Here is a 25392-nt window from a genome sequence, read left to right on the forward strand (position 1 = left end):
ACGGTGAACCCGCAGACTCAATCCGTGCTTTATTATTAGGGAGAGATTGCCATATGATCTCCCATGCTAAAGTAACAATTCATTCGCATACTCAAGTATGAATCAGAAACTTCATTGAAAACTAACAAACTGTAATCTCAGTCATTGAAGCAATTGCAATTTATCATAACATAGGAAAGAGTCAATATAAGAGCTTCTCAGCAAGTTCACAAACTCAACCATCATTTAGTCTTTCACAATTGCTAACACTGACGCGATATTTATGGTTATGAAGTTTTAATCAGACACAAAGAAAGATAGGGGCTTATAGTTTTGCCTCCCAACTTTTTACCTCAAGAGTAATGTCAACAATAATAGTTCATGAAAATCCACGTCCAATCAGCCATATATATCCGGATCTTTCCAACACATTGTGCTTACCAAAGGATAAAATGTAAAATGGAAAGGTGAAGATCACCATGACTCTTTGCATGAAGTATGCGACAAGAATAAAAGATAGGCCCTTCGCAGAGGGAAGCAGAGATTGTCATGTGCTTTTATGGTTGGATGCACGAAATCTTAATGCAAAAGAACGTAACTTTATATTGCCACTTGTGATATGGACCTTTATTATGCAGTCCGTCGCTTTTATTTCTTCCACATCACAAGATCGTATAAAGCTTATTTTCTCCACACTAATAAGTCATACATATTTAGAGAGCAATTCTTATTGCTTGCAACAATGGCAACTTACTTGATGGATCTTACTCAATCCATAGGTAGATATGGTGGACTCTCATGGCAAAACTGGGTTTAGGGATATTTGAAAGCACAAGTAGTATCTCTACTTGGTGCAAAGAAATTGGCTAGCAAGAGAGGGAAAGGCAAGCTCAACATGTTGGACGATCCATGACAATATAATTTATCTCAGATGTAAGAAAAAACATAACCCATTACGTTGTCTTCCTTTAATGAGTGCTCATAATCATAAAAGATGTCCAAGATAGTATATTTATATGTGAACCTCTCTTTCTTTATTACTTCCTATTCATTGCAACGATGACCAAAACTATGTTTGTCAACTCTCAACAACTTTTATTCATCATACTCTTTACATGTGAGCTCATTACTCTCCATAAGATCCATATGATCTCTTTATTTCTTTTTATTTCCTCTCTTTTATTCTATTTCCTCAAGATCATAGCAAAATCATCAAGCCCTTGAGTCAACACTAATATTTATTATATATATAGCTCACGGACTCGATTACATAGAAGGATCATAAAGCAAACTCACAACTAGATCATACTAAAACTTTATTCTACCAGATCAAGATATTATCAAAAGGATCGAACTAAGAAAAACGGTAAAGATAAAAGTGATGGTGATACGATACCGGGGCAGTCCCCCAAGCTTGGCAGTTGCCAAGGGGAGTGCCCATACCAGATAGACAGTTCTTCTTTGTTGGTGAAGAAGGTGGAGTTGTTGATGATGGATAGTCGCACATCGAGCGTAGGAGGTCCTGCAACTTGCGGATAATGCCCTTGAGTGCGATGATATGCTCCTTCAACAAAATATTTTCCCGTGTGAGATACTTGTTTTGTATATGAGCTAATTCAGTCATCTTGAAAGCTTCGATCTCGGTTGGGGTAAGAAGATTGTGATCAAGTTGAAGGATGTCTTCAGCTGCTAGGACTTGGTCCTCCGTGGTCTTCTTGATCCCTTCATCCTTGTTGATGCCCATATGTTCTTCCCTCTTTAGCTCTATCTTCATTAGCTAAGCATCGTTGTCACCATTGTTGGAGGAGGGGGACGACATGATGCCTGACCTTGACAACCCTGACAAAAAACAACTCGAAACAAGAACAGGAGATATTTGCATGATACGTGGTCAAAACCTTCGGGAGATTATATAATGAATTTTTACCCACTAAAAGAAGTATCGTGCAAGAAAACGGAGTCCGGAGAGCGCACGAGGTGCCCACGAGGCAGGGGGCGCGCCCTCCACCCTCGTGGAAGCCTTGTGTCCTTTCTGTTCTGCTTCTTATTTTCCTATTTTTCTAAATATTCCAAAACGGAGAAAAATTTCCATTAGAACTATTTTGGAGTCGGTTTACTTACCGTACCACATATCTATTCCTTTTCGGAGTCTGAAACATTCTGGAAAGTGTCCCTTATGTATTCCTCCGGGGTTACGGTTTCAATAATATTGGTTTCAACATTTATGGTATTACCAGAGATATAATGTTTGATTCTTTGACCGTTCACCACCTTTGGATTTGTACCTTCGAAGTTGTTGATTTTTATGGCACCAGAACGATAGACCTCCTCGATAACGTAAGGACCTTCCCATTTAGAGAGAAGTTTTCCTGCAAAAAATCTTAAACGAGAGTTGTATAACAATACATGATCACCTACATTAAACTCACGCTTTTGTATCCTTTGATCATGCCATCTTTCAACTTTTTCTTTAAACAATTTGGCATTTTCATAGGCTTGGGTTCTCCATTCATCAAGTGAGCTAATGTCAAATAACCTCTTCTCACCGGCAAGTTTGAAGTCATAGTTGAGCTCTTTAATAGCCCAATATGCCTTATGTTCTAATTCAAGAGGTAAGTGACATGCTTTACCATAAACCATTTTATATGGAGACATACTCATAGGATTTTTATATGCAGTTCTATAAGCCCATAATGCATCATCAAGTTTCTTGGACCAATTCTTTCTAGACCTGTCATGGAATTGTCACGGCACATGTCCTAGTGAAAGGACTTAGTCATGGAGCCATCGCAACTAGGAAGCTTAAAGGGGTTAATCGGGACAAAGGACACGAGAGGTTTATACTGGTTCGGCCCCTTGCGGTGAAGGTAAAGCCTAGTCCAGTTGTTGTGGTATTGCTTGGTTTCGATGACCAAGGAGCGAAATATGCTAGCTTGGCTCTCGATCTGTTGTTTCTTGCCCTAAGCCACCGTCAGATCGTCCCCTTATATACACGGGTTGACGCCCTGCGGCTTATAGAGTCCCGGCCGGCTCATACAATGTGTCCGGCTCGGTGACGTCTTTTACATGCCTTACTTTATAAGTCTTATCATACATGGCGGTTTATACTCATGGGCCTTAAGCCGCCTCTGGGCTTCGGCCCACTACAACCTTATCATAAACCGTCACCTTGTATATTCTTCGGGCTTCCTTTAGTTAACCCGCCATTGCTATTGACCCGGCCCCTCCTGGGCGGGTCATACCTGGTAGTTATATCCCCAACATTAGGCCCCAGGTTGATTTGAACTTTATTCTTGTCAATCTTCAATACTTAGAAAAAATCCATCTATTACTGTTTTGCGAAAGCCTTGTAACCCGCCATGACGTCATCTCCGGATTTTTCGGAAACCCGCCACCACGTCATCTTTTAACGGATCTTTATCTTTAATGCCTTCCCGAAAATCGAGGCACCTAGGTAGCTGGATAACCATGTTTTGGTCTCCTTGTTTTTCATGCCCACTAATTAGACTTCTCCTTATAAATAGGCACGACTGCCTTTCTTCATTCTCCCCCTTTTCCATCATCTTCTTCCTCACTCACAACCTTTTGTCGCTCGAGCTCCGCCGCCGCCGCAGCGCTCATGGTCGTCCTCAAGTTCGGCCGCTGCATCACCCTGAGCTGTCTAGAGAAATGGTGACGACCCTCCACAACAGATCCGCGCCCGTAAGTTCTTGCCTTCTCACACCTTAGATCTGCATTAGGGTTTGCGAGTTCTTTCCGTGTTCTTCGCTGTTCATGGCGGATTCCTTGCATCTTCTCCACCACACCCTCCTTTGATCTAAAAGAAGTATAAAACCTATGCGATAGTTGTTTTGCATCCATTTCAGATGCTAGCAGATCCCTTTCTCCTGTACAAAGGCCTCTTTAGAACCGACGAACTCCTCTGTCCTGGTTTTTAGGTCTAGATTTATTTCCCTTTTTTGAACCATCTTGATCCAAAATAATAGCAACAACTTGTGAAACTTGTTTATCTCAGCACTTAGCCAATTATGACTCAGGCAACCTTTGAATATCTTTAGTCATGGCGGCTTATGATTCCAGCTCATTTTTCCTTTATATATCATTAGCCCTTACTTAAGACGCCATTACTCATATATACTATAATCATTAACCTGTAACTCCACCAATAATTTGAACAGGCAAATTACTTTCTTTTCAGCTTGCCCTTTTTTCATCATGTCGTCAAAAGCGCCAACAGTCTGCAACTGGGTCCCTTCCACAGTTACTGAGGATACCTTGAAAGAATTTGTCACCATTGGATTTTTGCCAGAGAAAAACATTATGTCTTATCGTGCCCCTGACCCGGACAAAGAACGGCCTCGGCCAAAGACGATGAAGTTATCATTTTTACTAACCACATGAATCGGGGTTTTTACCACCCGGATCAAAGTTCTTCAGAGACGTTCTGCATTTTTTCAAACTTCACCCACAAGATCTTGGACCCAACTCCATATACAATATTTGCAATTTTCAAGTTCTATGTGAGGTATATCTTCAAGAAGAACCGACTGTGGAGCACTTCAGAGAGTACTTTTATTTGAACCGCCAGAATGAGTGGACCAACGGCCCTAGCTTGGAACTTGGCAAATCTCGATTCAGTGCCGACAGTTTGCTGTCTTTCCTTTAGTAGTCTTACCAAGCCATCCCAAAGATTGGAACCAAACTTGGTTCTATTGCCAAGACATATCACCAGCTGATGAAAAACCACTGCCGGGTTATCGCGCGGAGCGTCTTCATTCTAAGTTTGTGCTCCTTGACAAGATCATTGCTGCTGAACGCAAGAAGCTTATCCCATCTATCAAAAGGATTCAAGCTTTATTGGGAAATGGCTTAACTGGAGTTGACCTGATCCGTTGCTGGATCGCATGGCGGGTCATCCCTCTAAGCCGCCGATCCAAGTTGATGTATAGATATGGCGGAGGCCCATATGATTCTCTGTGTCATAGCTCTGTACAACTAACTGAAGAGGACATTGTTGCAATGTCCACCATCCTCGTGAACGGAAAATACGAGGACTACACTAACGTTGGATTAAACCCCTTTTGCAAACTTAACCCGGCACCAGAGGTGAACCCCCCTTGACCTCATTTTTGTTTTCTTCAGTAGTTAAATACTTGCATGGCTTTTAACCTTTTATTTGCTTATAGGCCAAATCTGATTTCTGGAAGGCCAAATATGATCATGAAGCTCCCAAGAAGGCTAGAGCCGCTGCCATAGCCGCCAGGAGAATGACCCGGAAGCCCAAGAAGAAGAAGACTGCATCTGACATGTTCCCGCTGGATGATGTTTCTGAGTCGGAGGTAGCCCTTGACTCTCTTGGCCAGATTTTTAACAACCTTATTGACACTGACTATTGCCCGGACGACACGGGGGCCAGCCAGGCCGTAGAAGAAGAGGTAACTATTTCCTCCGACTCAGCCCCTTTGCCAAGACAAAAACTTCGAATGGTAACCCGGAAAGTAAGGTTTTCGCACCCTTTGGCTTATTTGGACCCTCATTTTCTTTTGAGAAAATAGCAACATGAGAGCCGCCGTCAAGCCCGGATTAATGACGACAGTGAACCGCCCTCCGACTTACAAAAAACTCCTCGAAAACGCCAGAATGAGGTTTCTTTCACCTTTGTCTTTTTTGCTTTTATCCATGAACCTATTTCCTTACTCTCTTAACTTTATTTTACCTTTTCAGGAGGTTTCTCGCTCTTCTGGCGACTCGTCACAAACTCAATTTCCGGCTATCAAGACTGCCCCTGGGTAAGGAAAAACATCTTTCTTCTGCATCTTTAAAACTGCATCGTTATACTAACTGTCTCATAAAATCTTTCTTAGCGGTTAAGCAAAGTCCAAGAAAGCCAAGGTGACTAAACCGGCAGAAGACCCAAAAGATCCTGCACCTGAACCGGCAATACCAACACCTCCTGATCAATCTGAAGTGCCAGAAGATCCGACTGTCCACGTTCAATCGGACCCTCCTGAGCTGTCAGCTGATGAGACCATTCTTAACCCGGCTACCAGTGAACCATCTAACTCAGCTAACCTATCAACGACTTCTGACAATGATGTCTTAATTACTGGTAGTCAATTCGTTGAGCCGGGTAACCCAACTGTACTGGCCCGGCACTCTGCTAAGCAAGAGGCTTTGGAGAGACAGAAGGTGCGGTTTGATTTCTCTCATTACGCTCACCTGAACGTTAGTGACGTGCTGTCTGGCTACCTCAATCATGTGCATTCCAGTCGTGACTCGGAAATTGAAATGGTCAAGCAACTGCAGCTGAAATATGAGGTACGTGCGCCGGATTTCACCATCTTATATATGCTCTGCCAGCCCCCAAGTCTCCGGATTATGATGAACCTGAATGATCTGTAGACTTGTGATATAGGTTGATGCTCTGTCTTAGATTTTTCCTGAAATCCAGCCTAAATTTCACCTGTAGTCACCAAGGGCCAGCTCAATTTATCACAAATGAGCCGGTACTTAACTTCATAACTGTCTTGAATCAGTCGAAACAAATAATGTGATCCGGCTCAACATGAAAACACTTTCTTAATATCGTGCATTAGCCCCCAAGTGCCAAGCATTGTTACTTGTAAAACACTTGGGACTTTAATCATAGAAGAGCCATTTCACATTAAAAAATTGCTTTGGCAGACATTAGCCCCCAAGTGCCAAGTGGTGTTGCGTTGCAAAGCACTTGGGACATTAATCATGATAACCTTTACATTTTAACATACCTGTGCATGTTTGCAGACCGCCTTGACTGAATTGGGGTCTCAATTGACTGATGCAAAGGCCCGGCTGGCGGATCAAGAGGCGGAGATAATGAACGCTGACTCCAAACTCTAGTTGAGCCTTTCTGAAGCTGAAAAACTGAAGACCAGTTTTGATGCGGAGAAGAAATCCTGGGCCGACGAGAAAACCTTCCTAACCCAGCGTGCTGAGACAGCGGAGGCGGCTCTCAAGGAGGTTACCACGGAGCTCACCAGCTTAAAAAACCGTGTGTCCCAGATGGTCTCCGCAATCATTGGTGAGTTATTTGCCTTTAGTTACTTACACTCTATTTTTGCCAGAAGTGTAAGCCGCCTTCTTAACCTTTTAAAACACCCGCAGGTCCCCGAAGCAACAATCTGAGCCAAAATAGTGTAATAAAACTCAAGGCGGTTTACACCCTGGTGGAGCAGCTGTATAGTGGAGCTCAACGGGCGCTTGCCATTATATCCCCAGCCAACCAAGGACCAAACCTCTTAAGTGACGTCTTGAAGAAATTTTCAAGTTTACCCGCCAGATTCCAAGAGGTTAAGCGGTCTTGTGCAAGAGCTGGAGCCTTAACCGCATTGAGCCGTTCCAAAGACTGGGTGCCGGAACTTGACCCGACGGATGTAGCCAAGGGGTATCCCCCTTTGAAAGAAGATGGGACTCCATTTGATGAAGACGATTTCGTTGCTTGTGTGAGGGAAGTTCGTCCTCATGCTACCATCCTTGGCGAAGAAAACAACATTGATAAATATCAGCTGGGTTTTGATGTTGAGAATAAGTAGATGGCGACTCCCTCTTATAAAGTGACATATCTTATCCCGTCGGTTCGCCAACACACTTTTGCCCCGGAAATTGACCCGGCCGGCCTAATTGACGATGAAGCTGAGTTCATTGCGCTGAACGGCTTTGACTGGTCCAATCCCAGCTTCCAACCAGCGAGGGAGGTGAACCGGCGAGGGAGGAGTCATAACCGTCTGAATAACCCGGCCTTCAATTTAAGATATGTTTAAGAGAGAAAACATTCTAACCTTTTGGGCTCTCAGTGCCTTGTAATAGGTTAGTTCGAAAAATGCATGTTTTGCCTATGCCGTGTGCATAGGATGTTGCATATGACTTTTTACCCGTGATGTCAATGTATGCATTATATCCGTGATCACATCTGCAGTGTTTAAATCTGTTCCTGTATGCAAAAGATAAAAAAACTGTACTGGCGGTTTATCGTTGGACGGGTGAAAACACCCGATACATAACTATGAAATCGTCATAGTGGAAAAAATAGGACCAGATATGTAAGATAAACAAGGCTGAAAAAACCTTTGATTAACGAAAAGACACAGATAAGTCTGTTTATGAACGACAATGTCATACCTATGTTCTTTGATTCTGAACTGTCGGCTTATATGACCCGGACAAGAAGGTTGACGACCCTAATCTTTGTACAAGTCAATATCTTGATATGCCTGATGATTGTTATACCTTGGCAACTCATTGTCAAATAACCGAGCCGGTTTAAATTAAAAATACGTGCAGTTAGATTTGAGACAACAAAAAACTAGTAAAACAAAATAGTATGTTTCAAACGATGTAAATCAAGCATTAAGAGTAATTTGGAGGCTTCTGATTCGAATATGATCAGTAAACCGGACCAAAGGGGTTAAGCTAGGATTCGAATACGATCATGTAGCCCCCAGTGGCTTTGGCGTTGCGCCGATTAAGAGGGTACCGACAGCTATGTTCTCTTTGGTTCGAATACGACCTATGTTTGAACAGGAAGCCCCCAAATGATATTGAGAGGTTTTTAACGACCCTGGTTCGAATACGATCCAAGTTGGACCCAAAAGGGGTTAAGCTATGATTCAGATACGACCAAGAAGCCCCCTAGTGAGTTTGGCTTTGCGCCAATCAAGAGGGTTACGACAGCTATGTTCTCTTTGGTTCGAATACGACCTATGTTTGAACAGGAAGCCCCCTAGTGACCATGAGGTTTACGGCTAGATTCGAATACGATCATAAGCTGGACCAAAAGGGTTAAGCTAGATTCGAATACGATCAACCCCCTAATGGTCGTTTGAATAACTGGAATAATAAAGATATATGATCATTGGAAATGAAAAGGACAGAGGTCCTGCTTTATTACTTATCATAATATATACAATGTCACAGTATGTACATTATGAGAGCCGGTGGCTCAAGTATAGTATGGCCGAAGATGAGAAATATTCCACGGCCGGCGGGTCTTTTTCTCAGACTTACGTGAGTCTTTGTGCTCTCGAACGTCGATAAGGTAGTATGACCCATTTTTCAAGTTCTTTCTGACCACAAAGGGTCCTTCCCAAGGTGGGCATCACTTGTGTGCATCAGACTGATCCTGGATGAGCCGGAGCACCAGGTCACCTTGAAAGGTTCTGGACCTAACCCGGCGGCTATGATAACGGCGCAGGTCCTGTTGATAAATTGCTGATCGGACTGTTGCCAAATCTCGCTCCTCATCCAACAAGTCAAGTGCATCTTGTCGGGCTTGTTCATTATTAGCTTCAACGTAAGCCTCCACGCGGGGAGAGTCATGACGAATATCACTAGGCAGGACTGCTTCTGCTCCATAAACCATGAAGAAAGGCGTATAACCCGTAGACCTATTAGGAGTGGTATTGATGCTCCATAGCACTGAGGGTAACTCCTCTACCCATCAACCCGGGGTCCGTTGTAAAGGAACCATAAACCGGGGCTTGAGACCTTTTAAGATTTCCTGATTTGCTCTCTCAGCTTGACCATTGGATTGGGGGTGAGCTACTGACGAAACATCAAGCCGGATATGCTCACGTTGACAAAACTCCTCCATAGCGCCTTTGGACGGATTAGTACCATTGCCACTTATAATGTTTTGTGGAAAGCCAAAACAAAAGATCACCTTTTTCATGAACTGAACCGCCGTGGCCGCATCGCACTTACTAACCGGCTCTGCCTCAACCCATTTTGTGAATTTGTCAACTTTTTTTGATAGAAGGGTTATGCAGAATATCTAAAAAAGTGTTAGGTGGCACCGGCTTACGCTGAGATCCCAACCGGCTTAAAGCATCAGCCGCTTCGTTTTTTCTGCGGTCAATGTGCTCCACCTGATAACCCTTGAAGTGTCCAGCAACAGCATCAACCTCACGGCGATAAGCCGCCATGAGAGGCTCCTTGGAGTCCCACTTGCCTGGTACCTACTGAGCCACCAAATCTGAGTCGCCAAGGCACCGCACCGGCTTAAACTCGTCTCTTTAGCCATTCGAATACCATGGAGTAAGGCCTCATATTCTGTTGCATTGTGAGTACAAGGAAACATCAATCGCAGCACATAACAAAACTTGTCACCTCGAGAAGAAGTTAAAACAACTCCATCCCCCGAGTCTTCCAACTGTCTGGACCCATTGAAATGAATCGTCCAATATGTGTTGTCTGGCTTCTCTTCAAGTATCTGCAACTCCGTCAAATATTAATGAAGTCCACCAATGTTTGAGACTTAATGGCCGTATGTGGAACATACTTTAAATTATGAGACCCAAGCTCAATAGCCCACTTGGCGACTCGTCCTGTGGCTTCTCTATTTTGAATAATATCTCCTAAAGGAGCAGAGCTAACCATAGTGATAGGGTGACACTGGAAGTAATGCTTAAGCTTCCGGCTTGCCATGAACACCCCATAAACAAGCTTCTGCCAATGTGTATATCTTTGCTTGGATTCAATGAGCACCTCACTGACGTAGTAAACCGGCCATTGAACCGGATGTTCCTTGCCAGCCTCCTTGCGCTCCACAACAATAGTCTTTTCTTCAACTTTAATAGGTGCAACTACTTTTACTTCAATGGGAGGATTATATTTAAACCACTTCTCCTTAGGGAGATCAACATGAGTAGCAAAGGATTCACAGAAAGAAACTACTATCTCAGAGTCAAGTCCAAATTTAGTGCTAAATTTACGAAAAACATCGGTATCCATAAAAGATTTAACACAATCAAACTTAGGTGTTATACCTGACTCCTTACTTTCATCGAGATCCCAATCTTCATATTTGCGTTTAATTCTCTCCAATAAATTCCATTTGAATACAATAGTCTTCATCATAAAGGAACCTGTACAAGAAGTATCGAGCATGGAGCGGTTGTTGTCAGAAAGCCGAGCATAAAATTTTTGAATAATCATTTCTCTTGAGAGCTCATAATTGGGGCATGAATATAACATTGACTTAAGCCTCCCCCAAGCTTGAGCGATGCTTTCTCCTTCGCGAGGCCAAAAATTATATATATAATTACGATCACGATGAACAAGATGCATAGGATAAAACTTCTGATGGAATTCCACTTTCAATCGTTTGTAGTCCCATGATCCCATATCATCACATAGCCTACACCATGTCAATGCATCTCCCTTCAAAGATAAAGGGAAGACCTTCTTCTTGATAACATCATCGGGCATACCTGCAAGCTTAAATAATCCACAAACTTCATCCACATAGATTAAGTGTGAGTCGGGATGCAATGTTCCATCTCCTGCAAAAGGATTAGCTAGGAGTTTCTCTATCATACCCGAAGGAATTTCGAAGTAAACATTTTCTTTTTCAGTAGGTCTAGTAGGTTGAGGAGCAACTATTTTCTCTACCGGTCGGGGTGAAGATACCCCGAACAAGCCCCTCAAAGGATTAGTTTCCATAGTAACAAGTGATAGTAAATTTCAGCACACTGTATAAATTTTTCCTTATCAAATTCCACCTACCAAAGGCGCTTCACTCCCCGGCAACGACGCCAGAAAAGAGTCTTGATGACCCACAAGTGTAGGGGATCTATCTAGCCTTTTCGATAAGTAAGAGTGTCGAACCCAACGAGGAGCAGAAGGAAATGATAAGCAGTTTTCAGTAAGGTATTCTCTGCAAGCACTGAAATTATCGGTAATAGATAGTTTTGTGATAAGGTAATTTGTAACGAGTAGCAAGTAATCAAAGGAAATAAGGTGCAGCAGATGGCCCAATCCTTTTTGTATGAACACATGGGAATATGAAGGAAAGCGCTCCCGAGGACACATGGGAATTATCGTCAAGCTAGTTTTCATCACGATCATATGATTCGTGTTCTGTACTTTGATAATTTGATATGTGGGTGGACCGGTGCTTGGGTGCTGTCCTTACTTGGACAAGCCTCCCACTTATGATTAACCCCCATTGCAAGCATCCTCAACTACAACAGAAGTATTAAAGTAAACCTAACCGTGCATGAAACATATGGATCCAAATTAGCCCCTTACGAAGCAACGCATAAACTAGGGTTTAAGCTTCTATCACTCTAGCAACCCATCATCTACTTATTACTTCCCAATGCCTCCCTCTAGGCCCAAACAATGGCGAAGTGTCATGTAGTCGACGTTCACATGGCACCACTAGAGGGATGACAACATACATCTTATCAAAATATCGTACGAATACCAAATTCACATGACTACTAATAGCAAGACTCCTCCCATGTCCTCAGGAACAAACGTAACTACTCACAAAGCATATTCATGTTCATAATCAGAGGGGTATTAACATGCATAATGGATCTGAACATATGATCTTCCACCAAGTAAACTAACTAGCATCAACTACAAGGAGTAATCAACACTACTAGCAACCCACAGGTACCAATCTGAGGTTTGTATACAAAGATTGGATACAAGAGATGAACTAGGGTTTGAGATGAGATGGTGATGGTGAAGATGTTGATGGAGATTGACCCCCTCCCGATGAGAGGATCGTTGGTGATGACGATGGTGATGATTTTCCCCTTCCGGAGGGAAGTTTCCCCGGCAGAACAGCTCCGTCGGAGCCGTAGATTGGTTCCGCCAAGGTTCTGCCTAGTGGCAGCGGAGTTTCATCTCGTGAGCTAGCTTATGATTTTTTTTTCTCGACGAAAGACTCCATATAGCCAAAGATGGGCATCGGAGGGCCACCAGGGGGCCCACGAGGTAGGGGGGCGCGCCCAGGGGGTAGGGCGCGCCCCCACCATCGTGGACGGTGGGTGGCCCCCTCTGGTACTTCTTTCGCCCAATATTTTTTATATATTCTGAAACGTGGTCCCGTGAAGTTTCAGGACTTCTGGAGATGTGCAGAATAGGTCTCTAATATTTGCTCCTTTTCTAGCCCAGAATTCCAGCTGCCGGCATTCCCGCTCTTCATGTAAACCTTGTAAAATAAGAGAGAATAGGCATAAGTATTGTGACATAATGTGTAATAACAGCCCATAATGCAATAAATATCGATATAAAAGCATGATGCAAAATGGGCGTATCAGACGTCCGAACAGCGGGCGAGGCAGTCGGCCAAGAGGAAGGTCCGAAGGAACGCCGCGGATGTGAGGGATGAAGACGTTGCCGCTACTGTCATCGCCGCCGCCGCGCAGCAGGAGGTCACCACGGCCCGCGTCGCGGCGGCAACGAGGGAGGCGCTCTACATGCTAGGGTTAAACCCTAGCCAGCACAACCTCCTCAACGCCGTTGTCGCCGCGGTCAATACCGGCTCATCGGCGTTTCCTCGGATGGTGCTACCCGTCTCGCCACGCGCGTCGGCTTGCAACCCGATGCCCGGCTTCCACGTGTACCCACAGGCCTCCCGCCTCTCTGGGGAGTGCTTGCCCGACGTGAGCGTGGTCGCGCCTTCCACACCTGCACTCGCGCCCATCGACCTCAACGGCACCCCGGTGGCCGGTGGATCGTCATCTGGAGGCGCGAGGAAACGCGTGCGACAGACGCCGGCCGATGTGCTACCGGACGCCCGCAACCTGTTCGACGAAATGCCGGCCGCCGGCGATGAGGACTACATGCAGAACCTCATCTTCGAGGGCGGTGCGCCGGCCCTTGGGGCGTTCACGCCGGCCGCTGGCTATGATCCCGATCAAGCGGCCTTCATGTGTGATCAGGTCGGCATGGACCTGGACGGCTTCCCACTCGACCACGAGTTCCCGGACGACTACGGGCAAGCGGAAGAGGACGAGTGCGACATCGAAGTGGAGCCTTTGTTCGAGGACGAGCTCGCCAACCAAGCCACCGGTCCTAAGCCGAAGCGCAAGAGCAAGCGCACGAAGGCATACACGGCTGCCGAGGACAAGCTTCTTTGCAAGTGTTGGCGAGACATTGGACAAGACCCCAAGACGGGCGCCGAACAAAAGCATTCAACCTTTTGGATTCGTGTCCACCGGGAGTTTCATGAGCGCAAAAAGTTTCCGCCTTACCAAATTGTGAGCACGCGCGGGCGGGTGTCCATTTCCAAGCGATGAAGGGTCATCCAACAAGAGTGCAACAAGTTTTGTGCCACTCTTGAGAGCATCAAGGCCCGCCCCGTGAGCGGAATCGGCATGCAAGACATCGTATGCCCGCAAGCCGCCCTCTTTTGTGTCATCAAGTTCATGCTTGCATGCTCATTTGCATATCACTTGCCCATATACTTGAATATCAAGTGCATATGCCGCCCTCTTATGCCCATTTGCATATCATTTGCCCATGCAACACATTTTGTAGGCATTTCAAGCTTTGGATGCATCCAAGGTCCAACACAATGGCAAGTGCTTCAACCTCTCTCATTGCTTTCGGGGCATCAAGGACGAGGAGAAGTTCAAGACGCAATATGCCGCCCTTAACTCGCGTGGGGGGAAGCAAGCCATGGAAGAGGTTGGGGAGGGCGAGTCGGCACGGCCGCGGGGGAAGACCAACTCCAAGAAGAAGGCCAAGCGGGATGCAGCATCCAACGCCTTGATCGCAAGTGTGGAGGGCATGATGAACAAGAAGGACTCGAGGGAGGAGGAGCACCGGCATTTCAAAGAAGAGCAAATGAACACCTTGTTGGAAATATGCCCTAGAGGCAATAATAAATTGATTATTATTATATTTCCTTGTTCATGATAATCGTTTATTATCCATGCTAGAATTGTATTGATAGGAAACTCAGATACATGTGTGGATACATAGACAACACCATGTCCCTAGTAAGCCTCTAGTTGACTAGCTCGTTGATCAATAGATGGTTACGGTTTCCTGACCATGGACATTGGATGTCGTTGATGACGGGATCACATCATTAGGAGAATGATGTGATGGACAAGACCCAATCCTAAGCATAGCACAAGATCGTGTAGTTCGCATGCTAAAGCTTTTCTAATGTCAAGTATCATTTCCTTAGACCATGAGATTGTGCAACTCCCGGATACCGTAGGAATACTTTGGGTGTGCCAAACGTCACAACGTAATTGGGTGACTATAAAGGTGCACTACGGGTATCTCCGAAAGTGTCTGTTGGGTTGGCACGAATCGAGACTGGGATTTGTCACTCCGTGTGACGGAGAGGTATCTCTGGGCCCACTCGGTAGGACATCATCATAATGTGCACAATGTGATCAAGGAGTTGATCACGGGATGATGTGTTACGGAACGAGTAAAGAGACTTGCCGGTAACGAGATTGAACAAGGTATCGGGATACCAACGATCGAATCTCGGGCAAGTATCATACCGCTAGACAAAGGGAATTGTATACGGGATTGATCGAATCCTCGACATCGTGGTTCATCCGATGAGATCATCGTGGAACATGTGGGAACCAACATGGGTATCCAGATCCCGCTGTTGGTTATTGACCGGAGAACGTCTCGGTCATGTCTGCATGGTTCCCAAACCCGTAGGGTCTACACACTTAAGGTTCGATGACGCTAGGGTTATAGGGAATAGATATACGTGGTTACCGAATGTTGTTCGGAGTCCCGGATGAGATCCCGGACGTCACGAGGAGTTCCGAAATGGTCCGGAGGTAAAGATTTATATATGGGAAGTCCTGTTTTGGTCGCCGGAAAATTTTTGGGGTTTATCGGTAACGTACCGGGACCACCGGGAGGGTCCCGGGGGTCCACCAAGTGGGGCCACCAGCCCCGAAGGGCTGCATGGGCCAAGTGTGGGAGGGGACCAGCCCCAGGTGGGTTGGTGCGCTCCCCCACCAAGGCCCAAGGCGCAAGGGAGAGTGGAAGGGGGCAAACCCTAGGCTTAGATATGCCTAAGGCCCACCTAGTGGTGTGCCTCCCTCTCTCCCACCCCCCTTGGCCGCCCCCTAGATGGGATCTAGGGCTGGCCGCCACCCCTAGGGGTGGAAACCTAGGTGGGGGCGCAGCCCCTCCCCTCCCCCTATATATACTTGAGGTTTTGGGCTGCCAGAGACACGGATTCAATCTCCTTCTTGGCGCAGCCCTACCCCTCTCCCTCCTCGTCTCTTGCGGTGCTTGGCGAAGCCCTGCTGGAGTACCACGCTCCTTCACCACCACCACGCCATTGTGCTGCTGCTGGATGGAGTCTTCCTCAACCTCTCCCTCTCCCCTTGCTGGTTCAAGGCATGGGAGACGTCACCGGGCTGTACGTGTGTTGAACGCGGAGGTGCCGTCCGTTCGGCACTACGATCTCCGGTGATTTGGATCACGACGAGTACGACTCCTTCAACCCGTTCTCTTGAACGCTTCCGCATAGCGATCTACAAGGGTATGTAGATGCACTCTCCTTCCCCTCGTTGCTGGTTTCTCCATAGATAGATCTTGGTGACACGTAGGAAAATTTTGAATTTCTGTTACGTTCCCCAACACACCTTCATGGAGATCCAAAGGAGGAGGCTTGAGATGAACGCGGAGATGCACGTCAAGCAGCTTGAGATGGAGGCGGAGAAGCAAGCCAAGAGTTATAGATCGAGGCCGTCAACGCCAAGACCAAGGCGAAAAAAGTGGCGCTCGTGAGCATGATGACCGGGATGGAGATCATGAAGGTGGATCTCAACAGCCAGCCAAGGAAGAGGGCATGGTTCGAGAAGATGCAGGCCAACATGCTCAAGTTCACCGACGAGTGATCACGTGGTCGCGAGCGCCTTCCTTATTTGTATGCCGGCTTGTGTGCTGGCATGACCACGGGGCCGCGATGGCGTGGTCGAACTCAAGTCCCACCCTTTTTTGTGTGTTGGCATGTATGCCGGCCAGCTGGCGAGTGGGCCAGCATGAACTGAGGTGATATTTTTTGAAGCCGGCATTGTATATTGGCGCTGGCATGGTGCCTGCCGGCAGGAGTCATGGCCGCTGGCATGATCGGTCGCGGATCTTTTTTTTAAGTTAAGTGCGGACATGAAATGAGTCGATGCGTTGGACGCACTGTCGACCCAAATGCAAAACTGAACGAACGCCGAACGGACGGCTGATCCAAACGGACAAAAAACGAACAAATATGTCGTCCCTTTGGGTTGGCCTATTCCAGTTGCTCTCAACGTCTCCTCTCCACTCCAGGTTGGCTGGGACCGTTTCAGGGCCGGCCCTGGGGCATGGGCAGAGGGGCGACGGCCCAGGGCCCAGGCCGGAGGGGGGGCCATGATGTAATACACATATAGTATAGCCCAGCAAAAAAATAGACAAGGGAAAAATTATGAGAGAAAAAAACAAGATGGGCTCAGCCCATCGGATCGCCTGGTAATGCGTAGCGAAGCGTCGCGCATGCAAGTCACAGCCGCTCGATGCACGCGTACGTGTGAAACAAATCAATCGAAATGTCTGGCTTCTCCTTTCTTCTCAAAAATAAAAAAAATCTGAATTTTCCCATTCGTCGCTTGTCGGTTCTTCTTCGTCGTCTCATCAGCCCGTCGCTCCTTCGTTTCTCGCTCGGTGCCTCAACCGCTCGTTGCCGCCGCGTCACGCAGCAATCCGACAACTCGGCCTGCCAGCAATACGGCAATACATATGTATGCGAACGCAGGTCCGTATCCAATATCCATGTTCGGATGTTCCTGATCCATTCATCCATCCTCAATTTCAGTAGTTTCCTTAGTATGCATATTAAACTATTCATCCCATGAAGTATCTAATTTTTTATGTACAATTTTCTAATTCAATCTTTCATAGTATTTTGTCATTCTGTGTACATGTCTAGGGTTCTGATCATCGGATCTATAAATTTCTAATTCGCTGTCTACTCTTTGCTTCGTAATATTAGGACATTAGCATGCCATGTTGCCTAAGAAGCATTTGTCGGGTGCTGAAAAAAGAAAAAGAAAGAAAGAAATACATTGAAAATTCAACCACTGAAGGGTTGTTTGACAAAGTATTTTACATCTTCAAGTATTGTTGATGTCAGTGAAGAACATAGACAAGGAACTAATCCCGAGCATGAAAATTCAGATGTTGAGGTCAATGAAGATTGTGAAAGTATACAGAGGAGCAAATAAATTTGTTTCCTATTTGAGATAATCATGTCATGTTTGTTTTATTATGCATTGTCCAACAACTATTGTAGTCAAATTTCAAACTAAAGATGTGTGGTTGAAAGTTTACTTTTAGTATTATGCAAATAAAGTTTTATATATATATATATATATATATATATATATATATCATGCAAACACATACATATATGATCTTAGGACTTAAAGGAGCCATGTTGTCGAGTTCGCCGAGGGCCTCCCGAAACACAGGGCCGGCCCTGGACCGTTTACTTATCCTGCCGGAATCCCCGCGTGTGGCATGCGTCGTACGGCGTGAACGGCAAGATGCCGGTCTGTCCATTTCCACGCGCACGCAGGATTCTGTCCAACAAAGGCGTCGTTCTCCTGGGCCCTGGGAGATCCGAATCTTGCTTGGAGCATTTTTCCATGGCGGCCCAGTCCAGACGGAATCGTCGTGTCGTACATTGAGCTGGTGGGTGGTGGTATACATGCGAGCACCTGAGGCGCAGCGGGCGGCTTGCGGGCACAAGCTGGTGTGCCTTTTTTCGGCCTGGGACCGGTGTTTGTGGAGGCTGGCGTGTGGGATGTGGGCCAGGACAAGTGGTGCCCGCCGCCGGACGGACGGACCTCCACGCGCAGGCAGGCACGGCCCCTAGCGGCGTCCAATGGAGAGGCCGGTTGGAGGGTGCAGTCAGGTGGCTGTTGACAACCTCCAGGAGCCAGCCGGAGATCCAAACCGAAATTTACCAAAACATTTACGTAGGAACACTTGGTTGCAGTTGCACCACAAGAAACTAGCTACTGTTGCCTCAAATCTCCAAGTTCCCTCGATACAATGATGCAAACACGCTCTGGCAACTAAGCAGGTGGCGCATTATGTTTACGCATCTCCAACAGCCGTGTCAAAAGACGCGCGCGGGGTATACTGAATTTTTAGCGTGCGTGAGACGTTTTCGCGCGCTCCAGCGTTGGTGGGAAATTAGCGCGCGGGAAAAGGCAGCGCGTTATTTTTGACGCTCCGCTTCCGGCGCGCCTTTAAATTGCGGCACTCACCACGCGTCTATTCCAAACACTCTCTTCCTCTTCCGCTGCCACACACACCTCCCCCGCTTCCTCATTACTTCCTCGCCGCTCCAGCGCCCCGCCACCGACACGCCACCATGTCGCCGCGCCACCGAGGAGAGTCGGGCTACCGCGGCGTCCGCCAGCGCCCCAACGGCTGGTACTACTCGAAGATCCGGTCCGGCGACGTTCGGCTCAGCCTCGGCACCTTCCAGACGGCGCACGAGGCCGACCGCGCGTACGACGCGGCGGCGTGGCGCCTAGACAGGCCACGCCCGCAGATGAACTTTCAGGACGTCTACACGCTCCAGCAGGCGCTGGACATCGCCCCTCCGCCTCGTCTTATCACGGACCAAGACCATGCGGAGCACGCTGGGCGGCAGCGCCGCCTCCTCATCGCCGAGAAGGACGAGCGGGCCATGGCGGAGTGGCGTCGGCGCCACCCGGAGGACATCGCCGACGAGCAAGCCTACTGGACGGGGCAGACGGCAAAGCGCCACGCGGAACGGTTGGACATGCTTCGGCGGAAGGCCCTGGCGTTATCGCAGTGCGAGATTGTTGAAAATGGTGGGCAGTCAATCTTTTCGGCTAATGATTCTCGTTGGGACGACATGTGGCTCGATACCTCGGACCAGACCATCGAGGATGACAATGATGATGATGATGATGACTAGAAGTAGGTTGTAGTTGCATTGCACTGTCTAGTAGTTTTTTTATGTCGTTCGACCGTAGTTTTACCTATCTATTTTGTGAAACTATGTAAAATATCTATGTATCGTTTTTATCTATGATTTTTTATTTAGTATCGTTTCTTATTTAAAAATATGTACGCGATGTTTGGCTGCTGCAGCTACGCACGCGTGCTGTATTTTAGCGTGGCTGCTGGAGCTACGCGCGCGCTAAATTTTAGCGCGACTGCTGGAGCCAGCGCTGCCCGGCGCGTTTTTTCAAGCGATGAGCGCGCTGCAAACTGCTTTTAGCACGCCGTGCATTGGACGGCTGTTGGGCGCATTATGTTTAGAGCATCTCCAACAGCCGCGCCAAAAGGCACACGCGTGGTAAACTGTGTTTTTAGCACGGGGGGGGGACATTTTCGCGCGCTCCAGCGTTGGCGGGAAACTAGCGCGCAGGGGACTCGTTTGCACGCGGGGGGAAAAGGCAGCAACTCGCGCGCTATTTTTGGCGCACCGCTTCCGTGCGCCTTTAAATTGCGGCGCTCGCCACACGGGTATTCCACACTCTCTCTTCCTCTTTCGCTGCCACGCGCGCCTCCACCACTTCCTTGTTGCTTCCTCGCCGCTCCAGCGCCCCGCCACCGACGCGCCATCATGCCGCCGCGTCACCGAGGAGCGTCGGGCTACCGCGGCGTCCGCCAGCGCCCCAACGGTTGGTACTACTCGGAGATCTGGTCCGGCGATGTCCGGCTCGGCCTCGGCACCTTCCAGATGGCGCACGAGGCCGCCCGCGCGTACGACGCGGCGGCGTGGCGCCTAGACAGGCCACGCCCGCAGATGAACTTCCAGGACGTCTACACGTTCCAGCAGGCGCTGGACGTCGCCCCTCCGCCTCGTCTTATCACGGCCCAAGACCGTGCAGAGCACGCTGAGCGGCAGCGCCGCCTCCTCATCGCCGAGGAGGACGAGCGGGCCATGGCGGAGTGGCGCCGGCGTCACCCGGAGGACGCCGTCACGAGCAAGCCTACTGGGCGGGGCAGACGGCAAAGCGCCGCGCGGAACGGTTAGACAGGCGTCGGCGGAAGGCGCTGGCATTATCGTAGTGCGAGATTGTGGAAAATGGTGGGCAGTTGATCTTTTCGGTTAATGATCCTCGTTGGGACAACATGTGGCTTGATACTTCGGACCAGACCATCGAGGATGACAATGATGACGACTGGGAGTAGGTTGTAGTTGCATTGCACTATCTAATAGTTTTTTTTATGTCGTTGGACCTTAGTTTTATCCATCTATTGTGTGAAACTATGTAAAATATCTATGTATCGTTTTTATCTATGAATTTTTACTTAGTATCATTTTTATTTAAAAATATGTACGCGATGTTCGGCTGCTGGAGCTACGTGCGCGTGCTGCATTTTAGCACGGCTGCTGGAGTTATGCGCGTGCTAAATTTTAGCGTGACTGCTGGATTCAGCGCTTCCCGCCGCGTTTTTTCAGATGATGAACACGCTGTAAACTGCTTTTTAGCATGCCACGTGTTGGGCGGCTGTCGAAGTTGCTCTTAGCACTCATACTTTCTTCCAAAGAAAAATAGCTTGGTGTTGTCATTCAGTACACTACAGTAGTTAAGCCAAGCGCCGTGCACTACTTTTTTCTAGATCCTAATTCTCCGGAGGAAAGAGACAAGACAAACGGCCGCTATGCATCCCGTCCCACATAGTATTGTATTCAACGGCCCTGTTTAGATACTCTAACTCAGTTAGAGGTTAGAATTAGATTTCAACTCTAAACTAATTCTGATCTAACTCTAACTAAAGAGATATTTGGATGGTAGGGTTAGATGAAGCACGGATACGGCGAGACGCCTTTACGGGCGGTGCGAGAGGGAGGGAGAGAGAGGACGAGAAGTTTCGAGGAAGTGAAGAGGGATCTGCTATGAAAAGAGCGAGAGAAAAATATGTTTTTTAATGGTCCCAAGAAGAACTAATTCAAATAAACACCTCTTGGATGGGTTAGTTTTATTGAGTGGGTTAGACCCAAACTAACCCTCCTGTTTGGATATTTTTAAATTAATTGAGTTCAAACTAACTCAAATTAACTCTAACCGATAAATCCAAACAGGACCAATGTGATAAGCTGAAATTAAAAATCATGAAAAAGAGAATGCCCTAGGCTGAGTTGGTTCCATCCAGACTCGCAAGCATGCACGTGCATATGTTCAAGTAGTACTGGAGCCTGCGCGGGAGTAGCAAATGGAAAGGTGCACTGAGCAACACCGACTTGTGCACGCAGGCTGATTCAGTCTTGTTTTCATAGTCAGTACTTTAAAACATGGGAGACGACAGAAGACGGCACTACTTGTAGTTTAATTTAAACAGAAATACAGAAGACGGCAGTATTGTTAGTTTTATTTTAGGAGCAATGACAGTACAAAACCTGTTTTTTTAAGAGTTCCATGCTGCGCGCAAGATCTGCGGACAAAATACAAACAAGACAGCTGCTGTACGTATTACCCTAATTTTATGCGCAACTTCCAAACGAATTGGTCATGGCCACTGCACGACCGCACGAGGTCGACCAGTTAAACAAACAACTTGGCCGACCCATCAACAGAATGCTGCTGTCATTTAGAGCATCTCCAGCCGTTGAGCCTTTCAGGAGGCATTTTTTTCGCCTCCTGAGGGGCTGCCGGCGAGAACTTTGGTCTGGGGGCGGGAATTTGTCCACTCGTTGCGCCCCCAGAGCAGTGTTGGCGAGAAGCGGGGGCCGACTCCGCTGCCGTGGTCTCCGTCCGCTCCATCAGGGAGAGCGCCAGGAGCGCGCGCACGGCGCCGCTGTTGACCACGGCCCGGACGTGCTCGAGCTTGGCGGAGAGGTTGCAGAGCGCGGCGAGGCACGCCAGCCTTGTGTCGGCCGGGACGTCAGCGGCGGTGAGCGTGGCGACGAGGAACGGGAGGAGGTCGGCCATGGAGAGCGGGAAGTTGGTGTTGGCCAGCAAGGAGACGAAGAGGAGGAGCCACGTCTTCTCCGCAGCCACCCAGGCCGTCCGGTCCGCAGCCGCGCGCGCGCCGGCCACGCCCGCGGCCGCGCTCGCCGCCTAGGCCGCGGCCGCGCGCTCGCAGGCCGCGCCCTCCCGCGGCCTCGCGCTCGCCGCCCAGGCCGTCCCGTCTGCTCCCTGTCCTCCAGCTCGACCTCGATGGCAGCGAGCAGCGAGCCGGAAGGAGGACGAGGACGCAGCCAAGGCGCGCGCCGGCCTCTTCGCGCCGGGGCCCAGGAGCAGCAGCAGGACGCCGGCCAGGGCGAGCAGCGCCACGGCCAGGCCGGAGATCCCGTGGGCGTCCTCGTCCTCGGCCATGCCGTGGAGCTGGAGCTCAACCGCCCGGTGAGGGCGCCGTGGAGTGCGCGGGCGGAGACGGCCTACTCCGACCGCGTGCACGCGAGCCCCGCCCGGGCCATGCTCCGCTCCGGCCGCGCGAGCGCGAGCCCCGCCCCGGCCATGCGTGCCCCTCCCCGCTCGGGCTGTGTGTGGTAGCCTGGTTGGTGATGGAAGGAAAAGGAGAGGAGAAAGGAGAGAGGAAAAAGAAAAAAGAGAAAGGAGATGAGTGAGGAGAGAGAAAGGGCGGGCAAGTGGGTCGATGCATGCGAAAGAGAGCACCGGCGCCCCCAGCTGCACCACAGCTTTGTGGGTTTGTGTTGTGACCGCCGGCCGTAATTTCGGCGAAATCCGGTGCTTTTTGAGCTTCTGGGGGCTTGACTGGGAGGAAAAATGCGCGCCGACAATGAAAAAGGCCTCCTGGGAGGGCTGTTGGGGGGCCTAGTGGAGATGCTCTTAGAGCATCTACAGCCCGGACTTGGTAAATCAGACCCCTCAAACATCAGCGGACGCGTCAAGGCGCGTTCACGGACACTGACCGGTCAAGTCTTAAATTTGCCTTCTCACAATCGGGCATCTCACTTACCAAATTCATACAAAATCATGCAACTACATCGATGTATTACACACATCGTTCGGCTACTACAACACTAGCACCACACGACTATCAAAATTTGACATGTTTAACCATGGTGAAAAAGATCAGCCATGGCGGCCATGACGACAGCGAGTCGGGCCTCGGCGGCCCTTATCCTCTCGTTTCCATGGTGGGCACTCCAGTCCCAGTGGGACTCATACTCCGCCTGACCGGAGACCAGAGATGGGGAAGGAGAGATTTGAAGGCTGCCTAAACCGCGATGATCCCACCCTAGAGGATCCGAGCATCCGTTGAGCCGGTGCTTTGGAGTCGCGTCGGGTCCGACGTGACAGACGTGTCCGGACGTCTCATATTTGGGTTGCATATTAAGGGAGCGGATCAGCCCAGACGCTTAGGCCTGTTTGAAACACCCATCTGGGTTAAAATTTCGTGACCGGTCAGTGATTAGACCGTTCATCCGGACGTTTGAGACGGGTTTGGTGTACTAGATTGCAGGTGCTCTTACCTGCCATGGACCGGAGCACCCTCTGTGCTATGCTACAACTGGGCACATGGCCGACCAGTTAAACAAACAACTTGACCGACCCATAAGAGCATGTACAATGGTTGATAAGATAGTCTTATCTTAAGTCTTGCATTTAATTTAGAGATGATAAAAAAGTATGTCTACAATGGGTTATATCTTAGCCTTATCTTCAATAACTAGCAATTCCTTAAAATATGGTGAGACAAATTATGCTAAGAGATCATCTTTTGTCTTATCTTAAATAAGAGAAGACAAGCCTTTTCTTACAAGTTTTCTTTCCTCCACCTCATCATTTATCCTACGTGACAATTCTAAGATAATAGCATTGTACATGCCCTAAACAAACAACTTGAGACGATGTAATGTGGTGGGTTGTTATTAAGCAACAGCTTGTGTGTGCCGTTAGGGTTCCACTTCGGTCGATCGTGTCACCCTCCGTCGGCCGTGCCAAAATTGCGGCAGGCGCCGAAAGACACCACGATCCTACGCCAAGCTAGGCAACCCTCCGCCTCGGGATTCGCTGAACGAACTGGAGAGCGGGCAGACAAGGAGCTAGTGCTGGACACTTTTCTTTTTTAATCGATCGCACATGCATGCACGCACGGCACATGACGCGCACGCGCAGCTGGAGGCAAACCAACGGCTGTCCGTGGCCCGGCGTCGTCGGCCGCCGGCTCCATCGATCGGCCGGTCGGCCGGCCGGGACCGGCCAGAATTCAAGCGAGATTCCCCTACCTTTCAGCGGAAGGCTTGTTGCTGCCGTTGGTGGTGGACCTGTACCTGCAGGCGCGCGCGGTTGCCGAGGAAGGTCGCGTGGTTGCGGCCGGTGGCGCCGAGATCCCCCTCCGTCGTCGGCATACCAGTTTTTCGGTGGTGTTGCAGCTGGCAATGGCCGATCCTGTCAGTCGCTTTGGATCTACTGGATCCAGTACTGTGTATGTACGGCTTGGTAAATCTACTGGATCCAGTGTGTGCAAAGAATCTGCAGTGCTATCATGTGCTGCTCATCAGGCCATCAGGGTCTGCAACGTGAAAATATCTGATCGTAGATCCAGCACTTTCTAAGAAAAGAAAAAACAGTACCCCAGTCCCCACGTAGAACTTTCTGGTAGTTTCTCGTGAGAGCAGCGCGGCAAAAATTGTAGATGTCTCGTGAA

The 25392-nt window shown here is 48.4% G+C and overlaps 1 pseudogene; it reads left to right on the forward strand.

Annotated features, from left to right (window-relative positions):
* Window positions 1–20077: 20077 nt before the first annotated feature.
* On the forward strand, window positions 20078–20964 carry LOC125538112 (uncharacterized; annotated as a pseudogene).
* Window positions 20965–25392: the final 4428 nt, after the last annotated feature.

This window comes from Triticum urartu, chromosome 2A, assembly GCF_056163025.1.
Source record: "Triticum urartu cultivar PI428250 chromosome 2A, HENAU_Tu73, whole genome shotgun sequence".
NCBI classification, from domain to species: domain Eukaryota; kingdom Viridiplantae; phylum Streptophyta; class Magnoliopsida; order Poales; family Poaceae; genus Triticum; species Triticum urartu.